A 23,992-nucleotide genomic window follows, 5' to 3' on the forward strand; every position below is an offset into this window, starting at 1 on the left:
ACCTAACAAAGGAGGCAAGTGGCCCCTATAATGAAACTTTCAGCTGGGTGGTAGTGCGCGCAGGTTTAATCCAGCACTCGGAGGCAGAACAGGCGATCACTGTGAGTTCGAGGCCACCTGGGCTACCAAGTGAGCTCCAGGAAGGCGCAAAACTATGCAGAGAAACCCTGTCTCGAAAAACCAAAACCAAAACAAAACAAAACAAAAACAACAAACTTTCAACCCTGAGGCATAAACTAAAAGAAAAAGCCTCCTATGAAAATGGCTATCACCAATCTCAGTCTAATGAGTCCATACAAACCCTATCAAATTCCAATGATGTTTTCCACAGAACTAAGAAAAAAGTTTCTGAAATTCATACAGAAGCACAAAAGACTGATTAGTCAAAGAAGATTTAGCAAAAAGAACAATTAGGTCCAACCAAAATACACCATATCTGTTGTGGGTTCCTGAAGCCCTGAGTTGGTAACATGCTAAACTCTGGCACCAGGTGATAATTACTATGAGGTTCCAGCAAATTATAGTGTGAGGATTTTAAGTAATATGTGTACAAATCAGAAATCCATTTTCATGGTACTGGTGACATAGCTCAGTGGGTAAACGTGTTATGGTGGTTTGAAAGAAAATAGCCCTAAAGGGAGTGGCACTATTGGGAAATGTGGCTTTGTTGGAGTGGGTGAAGTCTTGTTGGAGGAAATGTGTCACTATGGAGGCAGGCTTTGAGGTCTCACATATGCTCAAGATACTGCCAGTCTCTCAGATCATTTAGTGTTGCCTCAAAAGTAGGACTCTCATCTTCTTCTCCAGCACCACACTGTCTGCATGCTGCCATGTCCCACCATGAAGATAATGAACTGAGCCTCTGAAAATGTAATGGAGCCACCCCAATTAAATGTGTTCCTTTATAAGAGGTGCCTTGGTCATTGTGTCTCTTCATAGCAGTAGAAACCCTAACTAAGGCAGGCCCCTGCCTCCATGCCTGATAACATGAGTTCCACTTAGTGGAAGGAGAATTGACTCATGTTGGTCTCTGACCTCCATATTTTAACCATCGAATAAGCACATGTGTACCACAAAAGAAATCCATTTCCAACTTTTAAAAAAGATTTTATTTATTATGTATGCAGTGTTCTGCTTGCATGAATGCCTGCATGCCAAAGAGAGCACCAGATCTCATTATAGATGGTTGTGAGCCACCATGTGGTTGCTGGGAATTGAACTCAGGACCTCTGGAAGAACAGCCAGTGCTCTCAACTGCTGACTCATCTCTCCAGTCCTACACATTTCTTGTATCCAAAATAGCATGAGATCCAGAGAAAGCTAACTTCAGTAGGTGTAATGAACTCAGACTTTCAGAGTGGGAAGGAGACAGAGGAACTCAAAACAGTTGGAAAGGACAGAGAAGGAAGAACTCTCCCTTCTTACCTGGACCAGCATTCACAACTTGTTCACCCATTCCTCAGTAGTCAGTCTGTTAATGCCTTTCTCCTTATCTACCCTCCATGAAGTGGGAGCTTTGAGATCACCACACAGCAGAAAGGCTCCACTTTGATCGCACAGAGATAACCATGCAAATTCCCCTTTTCAAACACATCTATGACTCTGGTCTGGTGAGACACATTTTTTTAGATGAACAAAAATGGAAAACTGGCAACTTGGATATTGCTTCATTTGCCACTCTTTCCAAAGAGTTACGGTCAACATTGTTTTTGGGCATCCCTGGACCTCCTTAGTCTCATTATCCACTCCAATGAAAAGGTAGCCTCCACAGGTATTTGCAAATGCAGAGATGTACTTTGGAATTTTATTTTTTATATAGTCTGGGGCGTAATTTGTAGAGAATTGTTTAAACTCTATATAAGTAGATTCAGGAAAAGGCAAGATTTGACCATATTCAAGTTTCTCACTCTGGAAAATTTTAGAAGGAGAATTTGGTTTAGGGCTGTTCTGATGCATAACTCTGGGAGTTTTAACAGGTGGAATTCCTTCATCAGTCAGACTATGTTTCACACCCTTCTTATCCTTTAGAAATGTGAATGCATCTATAGAATCCATGGGAATGTAAGAAGTTTCAGCTCTACGGTACAAGAAAGATTTTAGGCTGCAAATGGGAGGCTTAGCAGAACCATCTTCAGGGCCACAGCTCCAAGATTTAACAAAAATGTAAAAAAGGTTCCCTCGTTGTTGGATCTCAAAGAAACTCTGCAAATCAGAAGACTGGATAAGCTCAATCAAAGACTTTTCCAAGTCCAGTCCCATCTCCACAGGATAATCACTGTTGTTGGCCATTTGTATCTCAATCACTCCTCCTCCAGAGTTTAACAGAGCACAGGTAGCCTTTGTAATGTTTGTCTTCTCCAGCTTTCTCTTCCTTGAGTCCATTTTCTTTCGGTTTTCTTCCCCAAGAGTCACTTCTTTTACATGGATGACCAAGTCTGGGTGAGACTTTATCACCTCAAAGGAGAGATTTGTTTCCATGTTGGTCCTACAGTCAAACAGTCCAAACACTTGTTTTACTTTTATTAATATTAATTCTCTCATGCACACAATTCATTCATCTACTTAATGAAAATATTTAATCTAAGTCAAATATATACTATCAAAGCAGTAAAGTAGCAAGTAAGAAAGAAATAGTCCTTTGTCTTTAAAAACTGTTTGAAGGTGGAATGAAAGTAGAACTTACCATCACATGTGATATGGGTTATCGGAGGAAAAACACATTAAAGAGGATCTGAACTACTTTGGCTATTAAACTGTAGTGTAATAATGCTCCCAGGAGGAGCTAATGTCACCTACTCACTAGAATTTTCAGGATGAAGCCATCAGCATTGAGGTACAGTAGCAGGAGAGATAACCTAATGCAAGGATGTGTCATGGCATGAGATTTCAGAGCTTGGAACATTTTCCCATTTAATTAGGGGATTAATAGAGAATATACTGGAAGGAGATGTCAAAAAGGTCATGAAAACCCAGAGAGGCAGAAGAAAAACAAAAGAAATATGGTATGGGGGAACGGAGCACAGGGCCACCTGCTGAGAATTCAGATACATAAGCTACTGACAGGTGTTGCAAGTTGAGACTGGAAAGTCTATTGTATGATTTAGTGAAATGCCAGGTAGTGGTGGCACATGCCTTTAATCCTAGTTCTTGGGAGGCAGAGGCAGAAGGATCTCTGAGTTCGAGGCCAGTCTGGCATACAGAGTGAGTTCCAGGACAGTCAAAGTTACACAGAGAAACCCTATCCTGAAATGCCCCCCCACTATCCCCCCCCCAAAAGTATTTAGTGGATGACACAAATGGTAACTATGAAAAGATGCAGAAGCTGACGTCTTAGAGGAGAGGGACAACACACATGGCTTGGCTTGCATTTTTTTTTTTAATTTAAGAAATAATTTATTCATTTTACATACCAACCACAGACACCCCCCCATCCTGCCTCCTACTCCCCTGCTGACCCACCTCCTCCTCTAAAAGGGTAAGGCTTCCCATGGGGAGTCACAAAGCCTGGCACATTCAGTTGAGGCAGGACCATGCCCTCCCACCCTGCATCAAGGCTGAGCAAGGTGTTCGACCATAGTTAATGGGCTCCAAAAATTGGCTTGCAATTGTATCACATACTATTGTTATATTTATCTGGATATTTAAAATGCCTACCCCTATGTCCTTGCTAACAGAGCAGGGATCATCTACCTTAAGATGACTCAGTGTAAGGATTAAATAATTGGCCAAGCACTTAACACTGAGCTTTGGCACACAGATATCCCGTAAAGAAAACTATACTAATTGTCATTATGTGGCAATGGCTTGAGGAATGAATACTAGGTATAGAATAGTGTTACCAAATGTAGACAGGCAGTCATTAGATAAACTTACTAAAAAAGAGAGATACAGAGAAGAGAAGGAGGAAGATTGTTTTTTCTTTAAGATAAGAAAGGCTTAACAATATTTGCCATGGATGAGAGACAGCCAGTAGGGAAGTGAGAACTTAAAGATGGAGGAGGAGGCCAAGTGACTAAGACAAGTTTGGAAAAGATTGTGTTTCAGAATCTGGAAGAAGACAAAGAGGAGAAAAGCAAACCTGTTGATATTGAGGTTAGGTTTATAGCTGTGGGGGAGGCAGGAGTTAGAATCTTCTAATGCCTTCCTTTTTCCTCTTCAGCTAGGAAACAAAGTCACCCCCTCTGGAAAGAGGCTTTTGCTGAAAAGGCAGGAGGAGAAATATAGTGCAATAAGTGGAAAAAGTTTGAAGAATATCACAGCGATATGGGGAATGAAGGATGTGCCCACAAAGAAAGATACTGCAGAGAAAAAGGTGAGCCATGTGTCTTAGTTACTTCTTAGCCGCTGTGATAAAATGCCCTGACAAAGACAACTGAGGAAGGCAGGCTTGGTTTGGCTCAAGGTGAGAAGTATGGATGACCAGAGCCAGGAAGACAAGGCAGCTGGAGTTTGCACAGCTTGGTCACAGTGTAACCACCCACGGTCAGGAAGAGGGAACAAGAAATGCCTGTACTCAGCTAGTTGGCTGTTTTATTCAGTCTAGGCACCACAGCTTGGAAATGGTGCCACCTTCCTTTAGAATGGGTCTTCTCAAGTAACTCAGTCAACATAATCATTCACACATATGCCTATATATTAAATAATCCTTCAGGTTTGTGTGTAGCAGGAGTCTTAAAAGTTCTTATTAATAAAATTAAACCTGAGACAGGTATTGGGGTAAACACTGGAAGATCAGAGAGACAGAACAAGCCACAGCTAACCTCACCTGGCCAACTTCTCAGCTGCTCTTGTTTCCTCAGACTGGAAGCTTCTGTGTCTCCATCCCAATGGATCTCAGTTGAACTGTTGCTTGAAAGCCTGAAGCTTAACCAGCTAAAAGCTTCTAGTTCCTGGTCTTCACGCCTTATATACCTTTCTGTTACCTGCCATCACTCCCTGGGATTAAAGGCTCCCTTTCTGGGATTAAAGGCTTGAGTCACCGTGCTTGGCAGTATCCTTGAACAGATGGATTTATGCCTCTGGAATGCTAGGATTAAAGGCGTGTGCTACCATTGCCTAATTAAGTATCCAGTGGCTTTTCTGTTCTCTGACCCCAGATAAATTTATTAGGGTACACAATATTTGGGGGAACACAATACTGCCACATGTGTGCCTGAATGGAATTGAACCTGGGTCTTCTGCAGAAACAAGAAGTCTTTTTCACTGCTGAGCCATCTCTCCAGCTCCAGATAACAGAGTTTTTAGGAAGTAAAATCTTAAAAATGTCATATGACACAGAATAAAGCTATACTAGAGTTTGATAGGCAGAATGCCTCCCTACAGGAAATGGGTGAGCTACCATAGAGGGGCCTGTGGGACAACTGGTCCAGAGTCAATAGCACCTTTCTATGAGAACTGAAGAAAAGTGATCTTTGTCTCCCTTACACCACCTTAGAAACTGTTGGTGAAAGATTAGGCCTCTGACTGATGTGTATGGAAAGTAAGGGTGGGATGCACAAACCTCTAGATGGCCTGGAGCAGTACACTGAGCAAAACAAGTTGGAACCGGCTATCTTGGGGTAGAAACAGAACAGAAAGAAATAGAGCTGTAGAACGAGAGACATTTGGGAAACAAAAATCACAGGGTCCTTGGCTCTTTTCCAACAGCTTCTAGATTATAAACTCCGGGTTAGACAGTAACAGTGCTATTTCTGCCTCTCAGCGCCTCAGTTAAGGACAGTATTTTAAAAGGCTTGCTAAGTTATTTCTGTAGAATCTCTTTCAACATTGCAATTTCAAAAACTGCAGCTGGGGGTCTGAGCACTTGCACTCTCGGCATCTAACTTGCACCTGCTAACTGTGACAGGCTCTGCCAGCACAGAAACCTGCTGCTGAGGGCAGCCCTGGCATTCAGGCATGCATGGTCCTGCTCAACCCCATCCCCCAATCCCAGTCCCTCACTCCTCCGCGAGCCTCCCTTCCCCTGTGCTGGCCTAGTCAGATTGGCAACCACCCGGATCATCCCCTATCACCCTCATCCTTTTTAAGGAACTTGTGGCTGAGCCTGATAAAATACCTGGGTCTTCAGGCAGGAGAGACACACAGATGTCACCTTGAATTCTCAACTGCTCAAGCCTCCGGGTTCCGGATTTGGCGGGCAAGACCTCTGTGGTGGCGCTAAGGAACTGCAGGGCCCTAAGCACTTGGAGCCTAGCTTTCCAATCCCAGGTCCAGTAAGTTTGCCAGGCTGGCCCTAAGGTCCCGCCTTTCCTTTAAAATGTTTGGCTGCGCTCCCCGCCAAAGCTGCGGAAACCAAGAGACCAATAGGAAGTCTACTAAATACCGGGAAACTTGAAACTCGTAAGTTAAACTTTAATAATCCTAAACTTTAGATATATTGAGCTTCCGAGTTGTTCCTGGTGTCTTTAGTTTCTCTTTTGGTCTTCCCACGGTTCTCATTCCTTCCTGCTCTGCGGCTCTCCCAGGGCTCCGTCACCTGCCCATCAGTCTGCATCTACCAACCAATCAATTTACCGAATCTATTCATATGCCTATATTAATTACACAAAATGGGATAAAACTCATTCCAGAGGAGAAAAACTCTTCCTCAGACCCTGCCCTCTGCCTCCCGCCTCCCATTCGACCCTGGCCCCCTGGAAGTCGCGCCCAATCCTCACCTCTTTTAATCTGAGGGAAAGAACTCCCAGTTCTCTTGCTCCTCTTCCCCTGAAGTTGGAAACAGGCACGAACCTTTGCCTTCCAGAACTCAGCCACTGGCACAAATCCTGCGGGTCTGTGGTCGGGTGGAGTTCCAGTGGGGGACTGGTCACCCGCCTTGAGGCACAGAGGAACAGGTCTGTCTCCAGCTTGGGTTGGGCAGTGGTCACAGCCAATTGTTGGAATCAACCCTTCTAACTTCCATACCTTGCTTTGGGGAAAACGAAACTGTTCCGATTTCCTGTCCGGCTGCAGGTCTTTGGCACGCTGCCAGCTTGAGCTCCCTGTTGGTTTAGGGTGGATTGGACTGTTTACCAGCCCTTCTCTCTCCAGCTAAACTCTCATCCTGGGCCGTGGGCAGAACTCCTCACTGTTGGCCTGGCCCAGTGGGTTACAGCCCTGAGCTGCTGCCTCTGCCTGAAGGCCGAGTTCTCTGCAGTGGAAAGCTTCTGGCAGGAGCAGAGATTCACGCTAGTCTAGGGAGTGAGAGAGGAGCTTTTATCAGGATCTTACCCCCTGTCCTCAGAAGTGAAAACTAACCACCATTAACCCTTCATACTTGCAGATCTTTATATGTTGTGTGTTCCTAACGCATTTACACTTATTAGACATGTGTTAAAACAGTTAACGGCATCACGATATGCATTTTAGTTCATAACCTGTTTTTCTATGCTTCTAAACTCCATTTTCCATTTCAGTATGTCTTCAGACCACCATCTTCAAGTTTTTATTTAAAATGCTTATTTTCCAGGTGGTTTATATAACCAAGGACCATGAATCTACAACCCATCAACCTAGAATTTAATTCTCTCTCTCTCTCTCTCTCTCTCTCTCTCTCTCTCTCTCTCTCTCTCTCTCTCCACCTATTGGACAGAAAATAATGACGTTCTTTCCTGACAAAATAGTCTAGCAAAGGATTTGTCACCAGCAGATCTCCATCACATGAAGTATTAAAAGCCCCATAGAAATTAGTACCAGGGCGACACTTGGAATCTCACGAGTGAAGCCTATACTACAGGGATAATTATGTGGATGTTAAAAGGTAATCCTCAGAAATAAAAATGACCAATACATACTCTTAAAAGTTTTTAAAAAGAGTAATGGTGCTTAATCATCCGGGAAATGAAAATTAAAACTGCTTTCATATCCTGTCTCACCCCTGTCAGAATGGCTGCTGCCAACCACGCGACTCTTAAGCCACCGAGACCTAAAGAAGGACGTGGTGTCTGATTGTATTAGAAAGCTGCCTGCCTAAGCATGAGACTCAGAGATGGGCAGTGAGCACAAACAGGAGGTAGGATAAGTCGGTCAAGAGGCTGTGTTCTAATGTGTATTTTTAGGGCTTTGTTGAAGCTTAGGTGGCTGTAACTGTGTGGGTGATTTCTGGGTCCTCTCTTTTATTCCACGGGTCTACTCGTGTGGGTTTTGTACCAGGGCCACACTGTTTCTGTTACTATAGCTCTAGAACATGACTGTAGGATTGGGTCTTCTGGAAGCTCCAGCATCGATCCCTATTTCTGCTGAAGTCACTTTAGCAACTGGAGGCCGGAAGTGGCAGGTAAAAGTATTGCTTTCCTTTTGAATACAGACTTTCTGCTCTGCCTGACTGAACCCAGGACAGCTCCCTGCATGAAACTGTGACAACTGGTGTTGATTAGCACCTAGGATTCACTGAACTGTGTACAGGAGACTCAGAGGTTTAGTTCCTCTCATCTTTTAGGTCTTCCTGAATGTCCTACCCTTTTGTTAGGAAGATGCCTTTTAGCTTCTTTGAGTGTACCCCTCCACCTGGTCCCAGAGCATATGTCTCCTTTCACATGAGTGCTGTATGCAAAGGTGGCAAAGAAGGACACCTGAAATGTTGCTCTAGAAATATAACTCAGGGGCTGGAGAGATGGCTCAGAAGTTAAGAGCACAGGCTAAGAGCACTGGCAGTTCTTCCAGAGGTCCTGAGTTCATTTCCCCACAACCACATGGTGGCTTACAACCATCTGTAATGAGATATGGTGCCCTCTCTAGCCTGCGGGAATGCATGCAGGCAGAACACTGCATACATAATAAATGAACAAATCTTTAAAAAATAAAATAAAATAAAAGAAATATTACCTCAAGAAGATCCTCCATTCTGGGATGTAGAGACTCCAGGATAGACAATTAGTGTGCTACCTGGTGTTTATTCATTTAATGGGGCTGGAGAAATGGCTCAGAGATTAGAAGCAATGGCCGTGTTTCCAGAGGGAAAGCCCTACACCCTGCTCTAGAAGCTCAGGGTGGAAATCCCCAGCAGACTGCAAGTCTTGGATCTTGTTAAGCTGCTGTCTTGATTCACTTCCCCTTCAACTGCCAACCAGGATGTAGTTTTTTTTTTTTTTTTTTTTTTTTTTTTTTTTTGTGTGTGTGTGTGTGTGTGTGTGTGTGTGTGTTCGTTCTTTGTCTTTAAAAACTCCCTGCAATATGTGTTCAAGGCTTAATACAGACTCTCAATTCAAACTTTGATCATGCTGAGTGGTCTTTGGGTTTCTATCCTGCAACAATAGCCTTGTCCAGGTGTATAGAGAGTTCTTGACTCTAAAGAGCAGACGTTTATCTCAGTACATAGGTGGTCTCCTCATTTGTAGACTTACTAAGTTACCCTTAAAGCACTATATTGGCTGCAGAGATGACTCAGAGGTTAACAGCACTGGCTGTTCTTCCAGAGATCCTCAGTTCAATTCTCAGCAACCACAGGGTAGCTCACAACTGTGAGATCTGGTGCCCTCTTCAGGCATGCAGGCAGGCATACACGCTGCCAGACCACTGCATACACAATACATGAATCTTTTAAGACACTCTATTAACATTTTAAACTTTCTGGCAGCCACAGGATATTTAGTATACTCACAAAAGGCTCAGATAATCCAACACATGGTAAGATAATAGGAAATAACCCAATTCAGGACAGCAGGCTTTGGGTCCTGAAAAAAAAAAAAGCCATTTTAACAATAGGTCCACTCCTTCCCTGGGGCACATGGGTGTTAATCATGTCCCTGTGTAGCTGGAGAGTTTCTCTTCAGGTCCTGCCAAGCCCTGCAATCCCGTGGCCCACTTATAAAATAAACACACAGACGCTTTTATTATTTAAATTGGCCTAATGGCTCAGGCTTCTAGTTAGCTGTTCTTATATCTTAAATTAACCCATTTCTATAAATCTATATCTTGCCACTTGTGGCTTACCAATATCTTACATGTTGGTACTCATGGCTGGGGCTGGCAGCGTCTCCTGAATCTCTGCCTTTCTGTTCCCCAAATTCTTTTCTGTGCTTGTCCCACCTATAATTCCTGCCTGGCTACTGGCCAATTGGCATTTTGTAATACAGAGCTATATCCACAGCATCCCTAGCTTTGGGAGGCTGATTTATATTCATATCATTGTGGACATTTATTCATTGCTCATGTTTGCTATTTCCCTATCAGAAAAAGCAGTTAAGGATATTATTACCCTTTTACTCAGAGCTTTTCCTGTTTTAGGCCCCTGCAAAATATTAAAAACTGATGACAATGCTCTTTGTGTTAGTTAGGATCTCTATTGCTGTGAAGAGACACCTTGACCATGGCAATTCTTATAAGTAAAACATTTAATTACAGTTTCAGAAGTTTAGTCCATTATCATCCTTTTGGGACATGATGGTGTGCAGGCAGACATGGTGCTGGAGGAGGAGCTGAGAGTTCTACATCTTGATCCACAGGTAACAGGAAGTGAACTGAGTCTCCACTGAGTGTGGCTTGAACATAGGAGACCTCAAAGTTCACCCCTACTGAGACATACTTTCTCCAACAGGGCCACACCTTCTCCAACAAAGCCATACCTGCTAATAGTGCCACTCCCTATGAGCTTATGGGACAAATTGCATTCAAACAACCACAGTCCTGTATACATTGCCAAGTCTTTTCAAACATTTTAGCAAGAGTTCGCTATAACCCACATCACAGGCATTCCATATAACACTCAGGGTCAATCTTTTACAGAAAGAGCTAATGAACAACTTAAATGTTATTTAAAAATAAAGGAGGGGGATAAAGATAACATGGCCACTTTTTACAATATTTTATTTTCTGTTATACATACTTGACATTTTATAAATTTGGACAAGGATGGCCTCAGTGCTTGAGAACATTTTTGGGCCACTCTAAAAAAAATTTCAGGGTCCTTTAGAGATGTTGAATCTGGCCAACTGAGTAGCCGACTCCAGCAATTCTGTGGGGCCGAAGGTCTGTTTGTGTTTTTTCCTCAGGGTGCTAAAAAGTCAGTGTGAATACCTGAAAGACTGACTAGACCTATGGAAGATGGACGGAGAACTTCCAAAGTGTCTCCAGAAGAGACACAGGAAGAAAAGGTGATTGGGGTGACAGAGTTGTGGATCCATGAAGAACAGAGTCTCCCTACCAACAACGACTCAGATGAAGAAAGTACTGACCGAGGGGAGGAATTAATGGAATTTTAGCTGTCCCTGCCTGGTTGCTATTTCTTGCTAAGTTGTCTGTGTAGAAAGCATCTGCTACTGCTGAAGCATATTTGGGCATTCTCTTTGACTGTTTAGCCACTTTGTGTTTCCCTGTATGTTCACTTACCACTATATTCTGTTTCTGAAAACAGTATAAAAAGTCTGATTGTTCTCAATAAAGTTTTCACAGCCTCAGTCTTGCTGTGGCCCCTCCAACCAGCCTGGTTCAATTCCTTGCCACCATATCAGGAAGCATTGGCCTGGGAAGAAAGCATGGGCACTCACAGACAGCCTCCCAAGCCTCAGATCCATTTGCAGGCTTTGAGGAGACAGCAGTACCCCAGCAGATGACTGTTGGGTAGGGGGCTACTGTGAGGGCTGGATATCCGGCAACATTCACAGGTCTCAGGTTTGCCTGTCACACCTCTGGATTAGGGAACATCCAGTCATGGAGAATAGGAGGCCAGACACTAGCAAACCAAAAACTCAAGAGACAGAATCTGGGCTTAGGCTGGGAAGAGCATAGAGAGTTAGCCCAGGTCTCGGTGGCTAGGGACAAATCGTATCTACTGATATAATCCTGGAATTTGATAGTCCTGAACCTGAAGCATCTGGAAAGATTCTGGAGCCACCAGCCAGCCCATCGTGTACTGCTACAGAGCTGGAGAACATTGATGTTCCAAGGCTGTACAATGTACTCACTGCTGTGTTTCTACCGTAGGGTGATTAATGCTGAAGTGTGAGGAAATGTGCTCTGTTTACATTGATTACAGTGCTGTGGTTTTTCTTTTCACGCTCCCAAACAGCCCAGAGTCATCTCCAGTGCAAACATTTGGCACCTTTAGTGGGTATGATCTGAAGAGCTCAGAAGGGTGAGAGAATCTGCGCAGCCCATGGAATGCAAATATAGATGTGACCAGCAGAGGACGGTGGGACACAAAGAATGGAGTGGACTGCTGATATCTGTCTGGTACAGATGCTGCCACAGTGTAAACCACAGGTAAAACAAGAGTCCATAAGCTTGACAGACGACTCCCCTGCTCCTCCTCGATGAAACCTGCGGCCTCCGGCTTTCAAGGACCCAGAAAGAAGCTGCCCCAACACCCATTGCCCTGTGATTCCCTTTTTAAAATTACACATCTAGAGTTGGAGGCCAGTCTGGTGTCCATAGCAAGTTCCAGGTTAGCCAGAGATAAATAGTGAGACCCTGTGCCAACAATAAAATAGAACCCAGGAACTACAAGTGTGTACAGTGACTGAACAATTCACGCTCACATGACTCGTGGGTTATTACAGAAATCAGAGAGAAAAGTAAAAATGTCCCTAGGATCAAATGAAAATAAAAATATGACCTATCAGAACCTATGGGTCTGACCAAGGCACATTTAAGAGGAAAGTTTATAGCTGTGAATGCTTATGTCAAAAATATAAAACCTCAAATAAATAACCCTAAGATGTACCTTAAGAAAAACAGGTGTTGGGGATTTAGCTCAGTGGTAGAGCGCTTGCCTAGCAAGTACAAATCCCTGGTTCTGTCCTCAGCTCTGGGGAAAAAAATAAGGGAAAAGAAGAATATTCAAAATGAGAAGCAGTAGGTAGTGAGAAATAATGAAGAACAGGGCAGACTTCTATGAAATGGAGACCAAAAGAACATTACAAAGAATCGACCAAGCAATGAATTGGTTCTTTGAAAGAAATAAACAGGAAACCTAAAGACCTACAAAAAGGACTATAGGCAACTAATGAATTTGGAGTAGGAGAAAGATTGTTTTCCAGGGACAAACACATCCATTAGTTACCTAATACAAAATGGTCATCCCTGAAAACACACATACAAGTAACATTACACAGACTGAACAGAGATATTTAGGAATATGTATGTATATTCTCATATGCATGTAACAACAATTAATGAAGAAAGAGGCCATGAATTTGAAAGAGAGTGAGGAGTATGTGGGAGGGTTTGGAGGGAAGAAAGGGAAGGGAAAAATGATGTAAGTGTAATCTAAAATGTATAATAAAATTAAAAAACAGAATTAATCTATCACTACCCAATCTTGCTAGAACACAGAGAGAAGAATCAAAAATTTAAAAATAAGGTGGTTAAAAGGGAGGTAAAAGTCAGGTATAGTGATGCAGGCCAGCACTCAGGAGGCAGAAACAGGTGGATCTCAGTGAGTTCAAGGCCTGCCTGCTCTATATAGTGAGTTCCAGGACAACCAGAGCTACATAGTGAGACCCTGTCTAAAGAACAAAAACAACAACAACAGAAACAAAGAAACAAAAAAACAAAGAAAAAGGGTGACCACAGAGTCCAGTGAAATGTCCAGTAATGCAGAGTCACTGAAAACTTCTATTTTGTAAACTGGGAAATCTAGCAGCAGGTAAATTCCTCGACACATGACCTGCCGAAATTAAACCAAGAGGTGCAAACATCTTAAATAGACCCACCACAACCAATAAGATTCAAGCAATAAATAAGAGTATAAAAGTTGAAAAATAACCCAACAGAGAAAAGCCCAGGACTAGATAGTCATTTTCAAATTCTACCAAACATTTAAAAAAGAGATAACACTGTAGCAGGAATCTTAAAAGTTCTTATTAATAAAATCAAACCTGAGGCCAGGTATTGGAGTGAACACTGGAAGATCAGAGAGACAGAACAAGCCAGGCTAACATCACCTGGCCAACTTCTCAGCTGCTCTTGTTTCTGCTGACTGGAATCCTCTGTGTCCTCATATCGGAATGGTTCTCAGCTGAACTGTGCTGCTCAAAACCTAAAAGCTTAACCAGCCAAATGCTTCTAATTTCTGGTTCTCACACCTTATATACCTTTCTGCTTTCTACCATCACTCCCTGGGATTAAAGCTTGCTTTCTGGGATTAAAGGCATGAGTCACCAAGCTTGGCTGTATCCTTGAACAGATGGATTTATGCCTATGGAATGCTAGGATTAAAGGCATGCGCCACCACTGCCTATCCTAAGTATCTAGTGGCTTTTCTGTTCTCTGACCCCAGATAAGTTTATTAGGGTACACAATATTTTGGGGAACACAATACCACCACATAACACTGTTGCTCATCAAATGGCATCATGAAATAGAAGGGAATTAGAAATTTACTCCATGAAGTCAGCGTTATCCTGATAATGAAACAGGATAATGCACATTGAAGAAGGGTAACTAAGTACCAGTTTCTCCATTGAAGACAGTTGAGTAGTCTAGTAAAATTCTTGGAATCAAATTCAGTAACACACTAAGATCATACACCACGATCAAATGGTTTCTGTCCAGGGATTCGAGCTTGTTCCAACAAGCTCTATTCACAATAGCCACACTATTCACAAGAGCTACGAAATGAAACCAGCCTGAATTCGGTCATAAATAAGCAGATAACGAAAATGTACACATAACAAGTATAATTCTATGCAATTGTAAAGAAGAATGAAATGATGATATTTATAGGAAACAGATACAATTGTAATTTACTATGTCAAGGAAAACAAGCCAAACTCACAGAAATAAAAGTTTCCTATTATATGTAGAAATTAGACTTAAAAAACCATCTATTTGTATGTGTGTATGTATATATGTTTGTCTCTCTCTTTCTCTCACTCTGTCTATCTGAGTAGGACATAGAACTGAATAAAGGTCATGAGAGGAGAGGAAGAGAGCCTAGAGGAGGGAGGAAATGGAGCTGCAGTGTTGTGCCTGGAATAAGAAAGCAGAGGGTGACAAAAGAGAAGGAGCTGTGGTGGTGAGGGTGGCACCCATGGGAACAGTGGGGAAGGGAACAAATGAGACACACACTGACATGTACATGAAGAACAATGAGAAAATCCACTGTTCTGTATGCTAAGAAGACATTGCATTTGACAAGAGGTACAATGGCTCAGCACTTGTCACACAAACCTGATGACCTGAGCTGGGTCCCCAAACCTACAAAAACCTGGCTGTAGTGGTTTGCACCTGCAGTCAAAGCCTCCTCCTGTGAGGTGCCAGAGAGAGGGAGAAACAGGAGCCCTGCCTGGAAGTTCAGAAGCAGCTGGCCCTGAGTAATTAACACAGCTAGAAACAAACCAAACCAAACCAAACCCAAGAGAACATGGGGAGGTGGAACTGCTTTAATCCTGTCCCATCACTGTGGAGGCAGAGGCAGGCAAATCACAGTGAGTTTGAGGCCAGCCTGATCTACATGAGTTCCAGGCCAGCAGGGCTAAACACAGAGAGATCTTGTCTCAAAACAAGCAAATAAAAATCAAGAAAGAACCTGACCAAAATAAGGTGGATGGCGAATAAAACTCTTGAAAGTTGTCTTCTGACATCTACATGTGTGCTTGGCTCGTACGTGCCCCCATACAATAACAATAATAAAAAGTATATACAACATTAAATAATAAAAAATAAAAATAAGGTGAAAAACTAAGACCACTGAAATCTAAAAGACAATTCACAGCCCTTTGAAGGATTTCAGGAATCTGTCAAATCTGCATTTATATACCATTAAATAAATAACATAAGAATAAAGAAATAAACCTAGCAAAAACATTTACAAAATCTGACAGTATTTCTATATGGAACTTTCTTGTAAGACAGTAGAAAATATTAATGTTCACTAGAGGAACTCATAAAGATATCAGTTTACTTTGGTAAATCTACCTAAGTTTGCAACAAAATTAGATAAACACCAATAAATAATTGGCAACCCAGGAGAAGTAAACTAAACCTTAAATGTCCTTAAAAACTTAAAACGCTGAAACTGTGAAGTGTTGGAAAGTCAATCCAGCAGGTGCACTTGTGGACCTGTGGACCAGTCACCAGTTTGGGTTTGTTAGATCAAGTAAGGTACCCTTTCCTACTGAGGACTGAGCAACTCAGGAACATAACATTGATGGAAAATACTAGAAGACAACAGGATGCAAGTGCCATTCCTTCAGTGAGTCCAGGAGTGTGGAAAATAAGTCAGAACCCCAAAGATCCATGATATAAAATGACTATTTGTCTGAAGTTGATGGTGGACAGACATCTACATCCGGGTCCCTCCCTTTCCAGCCTCTGCTCTCCTATTGCTCTTTCAGGCTCTTCTCAGCACTCTCCTGGACCTCTACTGTAGCTTCAGTCTCTGCTCTGCTCTGCCTGCCCCCTCACCTCTTAGACACTGGTTCAAGGTCCCCAGGTGCAGGCAGGGAGTGGGAGGGAGGACAAGGGAGAATGGGAGGAGAGAAGAGGAAGAGAGGGGTTTCTTCTGTGCACAGATTCCTTGTCACAAAGCAGCCTCTATATTACCCATGTCTGTGCTTTTGCCTTGGAGACAGCAATCTGTTTTTTTTTTAAATTGCCTTATTGACAAAAATTTTTTTTCACACAATATATTTGGATGTTTTCCCCTCCCCCATTTCAAGCAAGATCCTCCCATCTCCCTATCCACCCAACTTTGTTTTTTCTCTCTTTCTCTGTAAAACAAAATAAACACACACAGAAAATTAACTTCTTCATGTTTAATGTTTAAACTGAACTCTGACAGGACAAATGAATAATGAAATTTGGTCCATATACATAATGGAATTTTTTTTTCAGCCACACGAAAAAGGAAATTATAAAACTTCAGGAAATTGGTGAGACATAGAAAATACTATGTGCGGTAACCCAGGCTCAGAAAGACAACAGAAGTGAGAAGCTATAGTTCTATGTCTATCAAAGGGGTTTGGCACCTGATGTATTTGAGGGGACACAATAAAGACATTTCCTACATGACCTCCCTATACTATGGTTAAAGTTTTATTGAGAGAGAGAAAACAGCCAGAGGCTTCTGGGGGAGTCAGAGCAAAGAGAAAAAGAAGTCAACTGAATATGGACAGCAGTCTGGACATGCCCAAGACTTTGTGCAAGAGAGGAGAAAATAGCAAGGTATAGACCACAGTGAAAATAGCAGGGGATAGACCACAGTGAGAACATTGGGAAAATAGCAGGGGATAGACCACAGTGAGAGCATTGGGAAAATAGCAGGGGATAGACCACAGTGAGAGCATTGGGGAAATAGCAGGGGATAGACCACAGTGAGAGCATTGGGAAAATAGCAGGGGATAGACCACAATGAGAACTTAGAAGAGCAAGAGCCAACCTAGAACAGTGAGAATATCTAGATTACAAGAAGAGTGAGTAGCTGGGGAGAGGGAAGGGCCAGGAAACTGGTGTGGAGTCTTTGAAATGTTTAACAGGTACTTGTGGGTAGGGACTGAGGGAGCCTGGAGACTGGCATGGGCCTTGATGCTGAAAGGTGCCACTCATACGTGTTAATTGGAGAGCCATATGATTTTGCCAGAAGTAAGGAAATGAATCCTTTGGTTCACAGAAACTGGCTTCACAAATTCCCCAGGAATGCTGGCTTTTATCTAATTGCCGGAAATCCTCCTATAGTCATACATTAAAGCAGAAATCCTGGATATCCTTCCACTGATGAGTGGAAGCAGAAAACATACCTCACAGAAGTGGGGAAGAGAATTGAGTCTTAATGTCAGTTAAGCATAAAAGCACAGAGGGAGCTGTGGCCCTGAATCCAAGCACAGAGGCAGAGCAAGACAGAAATCTGAATTCAGGCCAGCTTGAATCACATTGAGAGTTCCAAAACAGTCAGGACTACATAGGGAGACTCTGCCTCAAAGAATTAAAAAAAATAATGAATAAACAGAATTAAAGCACACAACTTAAATCTCAGAAGTTTAGACAGAGGCAAATGGATCCATCAGAGTTCAGGAACACCTGGGCAAAAACGACTACGTAAAAAGACCTTGAAACACAAATAAAACTTAAAATTTGGGAGACCTGAAAGTTTTCCTAGGAAATATGATTAGACTGATAGAAAATTTGAGGCTAAGCATTAAGAGTATTAAAAATCTAGCTATGAAAAAAGACGATAGACAAATATTTAAAACCAAGAGATTTCCTATAAACTCAAATATTGATGCTTCTTTTTTAATTTGTTTTTTTCAAAGAGTCTCATGTTGCCTGGTCTTTATCTCCTATGTAGCTGAAAGTGACTGTGGTGATACTTTGTTTGTGCCCCAATCAAAAATCTTGACTGAAGTTCACAGGGCTGATCCAGTCACTAGTTCAGCATTGAGGCCAAGTACAGTTGGCACATACCTCTAATCCAAGATTCTGGAAAGATAAGGGTGGGGTTGGGCCACACCCTTAATCTCAGCACCAGGGAAGTGGAGGCAGGTATATAAGGCAGATGGAGACCGGATCTCACCCTTTCAGCTGAGGACTAGAAAAGATAGGTGAGAGTTGGCTGTGGGTTGCCCCTTGGACTCTCTGAACTTTTGGCATTTGGCATCTGTGGTATCTGGCTCAGGGTTTTTACTGTTCAAACCATTTAGAACTGGTGCTACAGCTGGTGCCCAGTGTGGGGCAAGAACCCAGGACCCCGACATAAGAGTCTCACGCTCTACCCCAAGAGCTAGCTCTATTCTGAGGCAGCATCTTTGAAGACAGGAGATCAATCAAGGTCCCGGGGTCTACTTGAGACCCAGCTGCAAACATCAGGGCTCTGAGCGGGGCCTGGCCCACAGAATCCTCTGCCACCATGCCCTGTGTGCACTACAAATTTTCCTCTAAACTCAACTACGACATGATCATCTTTGATGGGCTCCAAATCTCCCTCTGCGACTTAAAGAAGCAGATTATGGGCAGAGAAAAGCTGAAAGCTGCCAATAGCGACCTGCAGATCTTCAACGCAGAGACGCAAGAAGAATATACAGATGACAATGCGCCAATTCCTAAGAACTCATCTGTGATTGTCAGAAGAATTCCTAGTGGAGGCGTTAAGTCGGCAAGGAAGACTCACGCTCTAAGTGGAACTGGACCAGTGATGGGAACCACACAGGCAACCGGTGACTCTTCTGCATCCATTTCTCTGGCCCAGCTTACAGAGACTGCCAATCTGGCTGAAGCCAATGCTTCGGAGGAAGATAAAATCAAAGCGATGATGTGGCAATGTGGCCGAGAATACGACCCAGTCAGTTCCGTGAAGAAACCTCTGGGTCCACCACCTCCATCTTATACCTGTTTTCGTTGTGGTGTCCCTGGTCATCATATTAAGAGTTGCCCAACAAACGGGGATAAGAACCTTGAATCCGGCCGGAGAATCAGAAGGAGCACTGGAATTCCTACCAGTTTTCTGACTGAGGTGAAAGATCCTAACACGAAGGGTGCGATGCTCACCAACTCTGGAAAATACGCAATACCGACCCTAGATGCAGAGGCCTATGCGATCGGGAAGAAAGAGAAGCCACCCTTCTTCCCCGAGAAACCGTCCTTGTCGTCATTGTTGTCATCATTGTCGTCATTGTTTTCGTCGTCGTCATCATCTTCAGAAGAAGAAGAAGAAGAAGAAGAAGAAGAAGAAGAAGAAGAAGAAGAAGAAGAAACAAAACCTATCCCGGAGGAGCTCCTGTGCCTCATCTGCAAGGACATCATGGTGGATGCTGCTATCATTCCCTGCTGTGGAAACAGTTACTGTGATGAATGCATTAGGACAGCACTCCTGGAATCAGATGAACATACATGTCCAACATGTCATCAGAACCATGTTTCTCCAGATGCTTTAACTGCCAACAAGTGTTTACGACAGGCTGTTAGTAACTTCGAAAATGGAACTGGCTATACCAAAGGACCTCGCCAACAGTTCCCTCCACCCCCACCCCCAATACCACCACCAAGACCACTCCTTCAGAGGAGCCCCCAGCCTCTGGCCCGAACACTGGTACGGAGACAGCTGGATCCTCGGAGGATCCCAGTGACGTCTTCCTCAGCTCTCCCAGCTCCCTCTGTATCTTCGTTAACTTCAAGTCCGGCTCCCTTGGCACCCTCTGTGCCTGGAACTCCATCTTCTGCCCCAGCTCCGGTACCGGATTTGACTGCGACAGTGTCTATCCCAGTCCATTCGGAAAAGCCAGACGGCCCTTTTCGGGATTCGGGTGATAAATTATTACCAGCCGAAGCGCTGGAGCCAGAACATCCTAAGAGAGCCTCCTCAGTTGCCACTGGGGCTCTTACTCAGGAAAAGGGTCACGAGGTGCCTGTCCTTGGAACTGCGTCTCGGTTGGCACAGTCCTCATTGCAGGGACAGTGGGTGCCCACAACTGGTCCGGTAAGAAAAAGTGCCGCTCTTCCAGGTGGTGGACCACCACCAGGCTGGGGACATTTCAACCAGCTTGGCCAACTGGTTTCTCCACCGAAAAAGGTCAGAAGAGTGGAAGGAAGTTGTCATAGGAGCACAGAGCGCGGGCCACAGCACAGCCAAAGATCCCAGAGGGCTCAAGGCCCATCCCTCCCAGGAACTCCAGTCTCTGTGCCTGTTCCTCCAGGTGTACCTCCACCACACTTCTCTCCTGGCTTCCCTCCTGACCAGCCCCAGCCTTCAGGAGACAGTGTCCCCCCTGCAGGGTTTCCACCAGCTCCTGCCACTATATGGAAACCTTGGGTATGGCCGTCAGGAGTGCAGACTGCTCACCCAAACACCATGCCTACAACACCAACCCGGCTTTTGTCCCGGGAACAATTCTACAGAGAGCAACGACGACTGAGGGAAGAGGAGAAGAAAAAGTCCAGGCTAGACGAGTTTACCAATGGTTTTCTTAAGGCGTTGACAGGGCATGAAAAGATTCAGAGGAAGCCAGGGCACTCCTTTTCCAGGTCTAAATCTCCCTGTCCTGGTTCATCAGATTCAAGAAGTTCATACGCTTCTTCCTCAAAGTCAAGATCTGGCTCCACAAGGTCAAGCTCTTCCTCTGGATCCTCCAGCCGCCCACACTCTGGCTTCTATTCGCCATCACCTCGATACCCCAGGAGAGGCAGAGGCGAGAGCCGTCATCACGGTTCAGGGGCCAGTTCTCAAGGATATCATGGATCTAGGTCAAGGTCCCCTCCATATAGAGGTTCTCGTTCACGGTCAAGATCTCCTCAGAGAAGGTCCACTCGCCGTGACATCAAAACCTATTAAGGGCAGAGGGTCCACTTTAGAGACCTCTTTGAGAAAGAAAGCCCCAGGGAAATGGGAGGGGAAACTCCTACCGAGAATGGTACAACAAGTACTACCATGGGTATGCTGTGGGGGCACAGGCTAGACCCTCAGCTACCAGAGAAGACTTCTCTCCATAGAGACTTTCACCTCTTAATATCAGAAATTCACCCTTCACAAGAGGGCCCAGAGAAGACTATGCTCCTGGACAGCGTCATAGACACAGAAATCGAGGCAGCAACTATCCAGGAAAGCCTTCCACCGAGAGATAGTCACAATCCGAAAGGGAACACAAAATCCAGAGTGAAGGAGAGTGGGAACGTTCCAGGAGTCCATAATGACACAAGCATAAGAGAAAAACGGAAAACGGGGAAAGCATGAGGAGAGTGAGAGCTTCCTGAGTTCTGAGCTGTTAGAGACTTCCAGCCAATCCAGGGAGTTGTTGGGTGTGGGTGACACTAAGGCAGATACACCGTTTGCCCTCCCAAGGAGAGACGATGCCTAACACCTGTTGGGGATGAACTGACGGAGGCAGAATCCATCACTTTCAAAGCAGTGTCTGAGAAGGACAAGAGAGAAAAAGATAAACCAAGAGGAAAAAGTGACAAGACCAAAGGGGAAATGGACATGCCTGCTACAGCCAAGAAGGAAAATGTTTTCAAACCTTCTAAAGGACCCCAAGAGTAGGTGGATGGGGACCGTGAAAACTCTCCTAGGTCTGACCCTCCACTTGAAAAAGCCAAAGAGCGGGCTGCAAAGACTGACTCTATAAAACTCCGATCTTGTAGCTATATTGGGAGTGATGGCAGGATATGTCCTGTAGACCAGTAACTTGGATTGGGTGTTTGGAGGGCAGCACCTGATACTAGCATCTGATACTGTCGATTTTAACAAAAACTTTGTTAAAAGAGGGCAACGGAACATGATCCTATCAGCTTGAAGGATGGAAAAATAAAAATAAAAAGTTTCTAAACATCTCATGACCCCAGTGTTTTGTTTGTCTGTTTGTGTTTTCAGTTTTGCTTATTTCCACTCCTTTCTGATACTTTACACATATGGCAAGTTCTGCGGTCAACTTTATATCCCAGGCGGCTGCTTCTCCCATTTAACATTTTGCAAAGCATTGCCACAGTGGTATTGTGCCTAATTCGTAACATCTGCCTTTAGTTCTACCCTTTTCCAATCCTAGCAGTAGAGCTAGATATCAAAAATTACTTTTTTTTTTTAAAGTGTCTTGTGTAGCCTGGTCTCTAACTCCTAGGTAGCTGGGGGTGACTGTGGTGATATTTTGATTGTGCCCAAATCAAAAAGCTTGCCTGAAGATCAGAGGGCTGATCAGTCACTAGTTCAGCACAGAGGCCAGGGACTGTTGGCACACACCTCTAATCCAAGAACTCGGGAGGAGGAAGCAGGAAGATCCAGAGATCAAGACCACCCTAGCTCTAAGTCATTGAGTCAGTCTAAGAAGAGAGAGAGAGAGACAGAGAGAGAGAGAGAGAGAGAGAGAGAGAGAGAGAGAGAGAGAGAGAGAGAGAGAGAGAAAGAGAGAGGGAGAAGGAGAGGGAGAAAGAGAGCCAATGGGTGGGGTTGGGCCACACCCTTAATCCCAGCACCAGGGAGGTGGAGACAGGTATATAAGGCAGATGGAGACCGGATCTCAGCTCATTCAGTCTGAGGATTCCTAGAGAGCAGATCTCACCATTTCAGCTGAGGACTAGAAAAGATAGGTGAGGGTTGGCTGTGGGTTGCCCCTTGGACTCTCTGAACTTTTGGCATTTGGCGTCTGTGGTATCTGGCTCGGGGTTTTTACTGTTCAAACCATTTAGAACTGGTGCTACAGCTGGTGCCCAGTGTGGGGCAAGAACCCAGGACCCCGACATAAGAGTCTCACGCTCTACCCCAAGAGCTAGCTCTATTCTGAGGCAGCATCTTTGAAGACAGGAGATCAATCAAGGTCCCGGGGTCTACTTGAGACCCAGCTGCAAACATCAGGGCTCTGAGCGGGGCCTGGCCCACAGAATCCTCTGCCACCATGCCCTGTGTGCACTACAAATTTTCCTCTAAACTCAACTACGACATGATCATCTTTGATGGGCTCCAAATCTCCCTCTGCGACTTAAAGAAGCAGATTATGGGCAGAGAAAAGCTGAAAGCTGCCAATAGCGACCTGCGGATCTTCAACGCAGAGACGCAAGAAGAATATACAGATGACAATGCGCCAATTCCTAAGAACTCATCTGTGATTGTCAGAAGAATTCCTAGTGGAGGCGTTAAGTCGGCAAGGAAGACTCACGCTCTAAGTGGAACTGGACCAGTGATGGGAACCACACAGGCAACCGGTGACTCTTCTGCATCCATTTCTCTGGCCCAGCTTACAGAGACTGCCAATCTGGCTGAAGCCAATGCTTCGGAGGAAGATAAAATCAAAGCGATGATGTGGCAATGTGGCCGAGAATACGACCCAGTCAGTTCCGTGAAGAAACCTCTGGGTCCACCACCTCCATCTTATACCTGTTTTCGTTGTGGTGTCCCTGGTCATCATATTCAGAGTTGCCCAACAAACGGGGATAAGAACCTTGAATCCGGCCAGAGAATCAGAAGGAGCACTGGAATTCCTACCAGTTTTCTGACTGAGGTGAAAGATCCTAACACGAAGGGTGCGATGCTCACCAACTCTGGAAAATACGCAATACCGACCCTAGATGCAGAGGCCTATGCGATCGGGAAGAAAGAGAAGCCACCCTTCTTCCCCGAGAAACCGTCCTTGTCGTCATTGTTGTCATCATTGTCGTCATT

At 44.2% G+C, this 23,992-nt stretch overlaps 2 pseudogenes; one reads left to right on the forward strand and one right to left on the reverse strand.

Annotated features, from left to right (window-relative positions):
- Nucleotides 1-1,330: 1,330 nt before the first annotated feature.
- Nucleotides 1,331-7,040, reverse strand: LOC114689313 (annotated as a pseudogene).
- Nucleotides 7,041-18,760: 11,720 nt separating this feature from the next.
- LOC114689314 lies at nucleotides 18,761-22,030 on the forward strand (annotated as a pseudogene).
- Nucleotides 22,031-23,992: the final 1,962 nt, after the last annotated feature.

This window comes from Peromyscus leucopus, unplaced genomic scaffold (assembly GCF_004664715.2).
Source record: "Peromyscus leucopus breed LL Stock unplaced genomic scaffold, UCI_PerLeu_2.1 scaffold_1664, whole genome shotgun sequence".
NCBI classification, from domain to species: Eukaryota; Metazoa; Chordata; class Mammalia; order Rodentia; family Cricetidae; genus Peromyscus; species Peromyscus leucopus.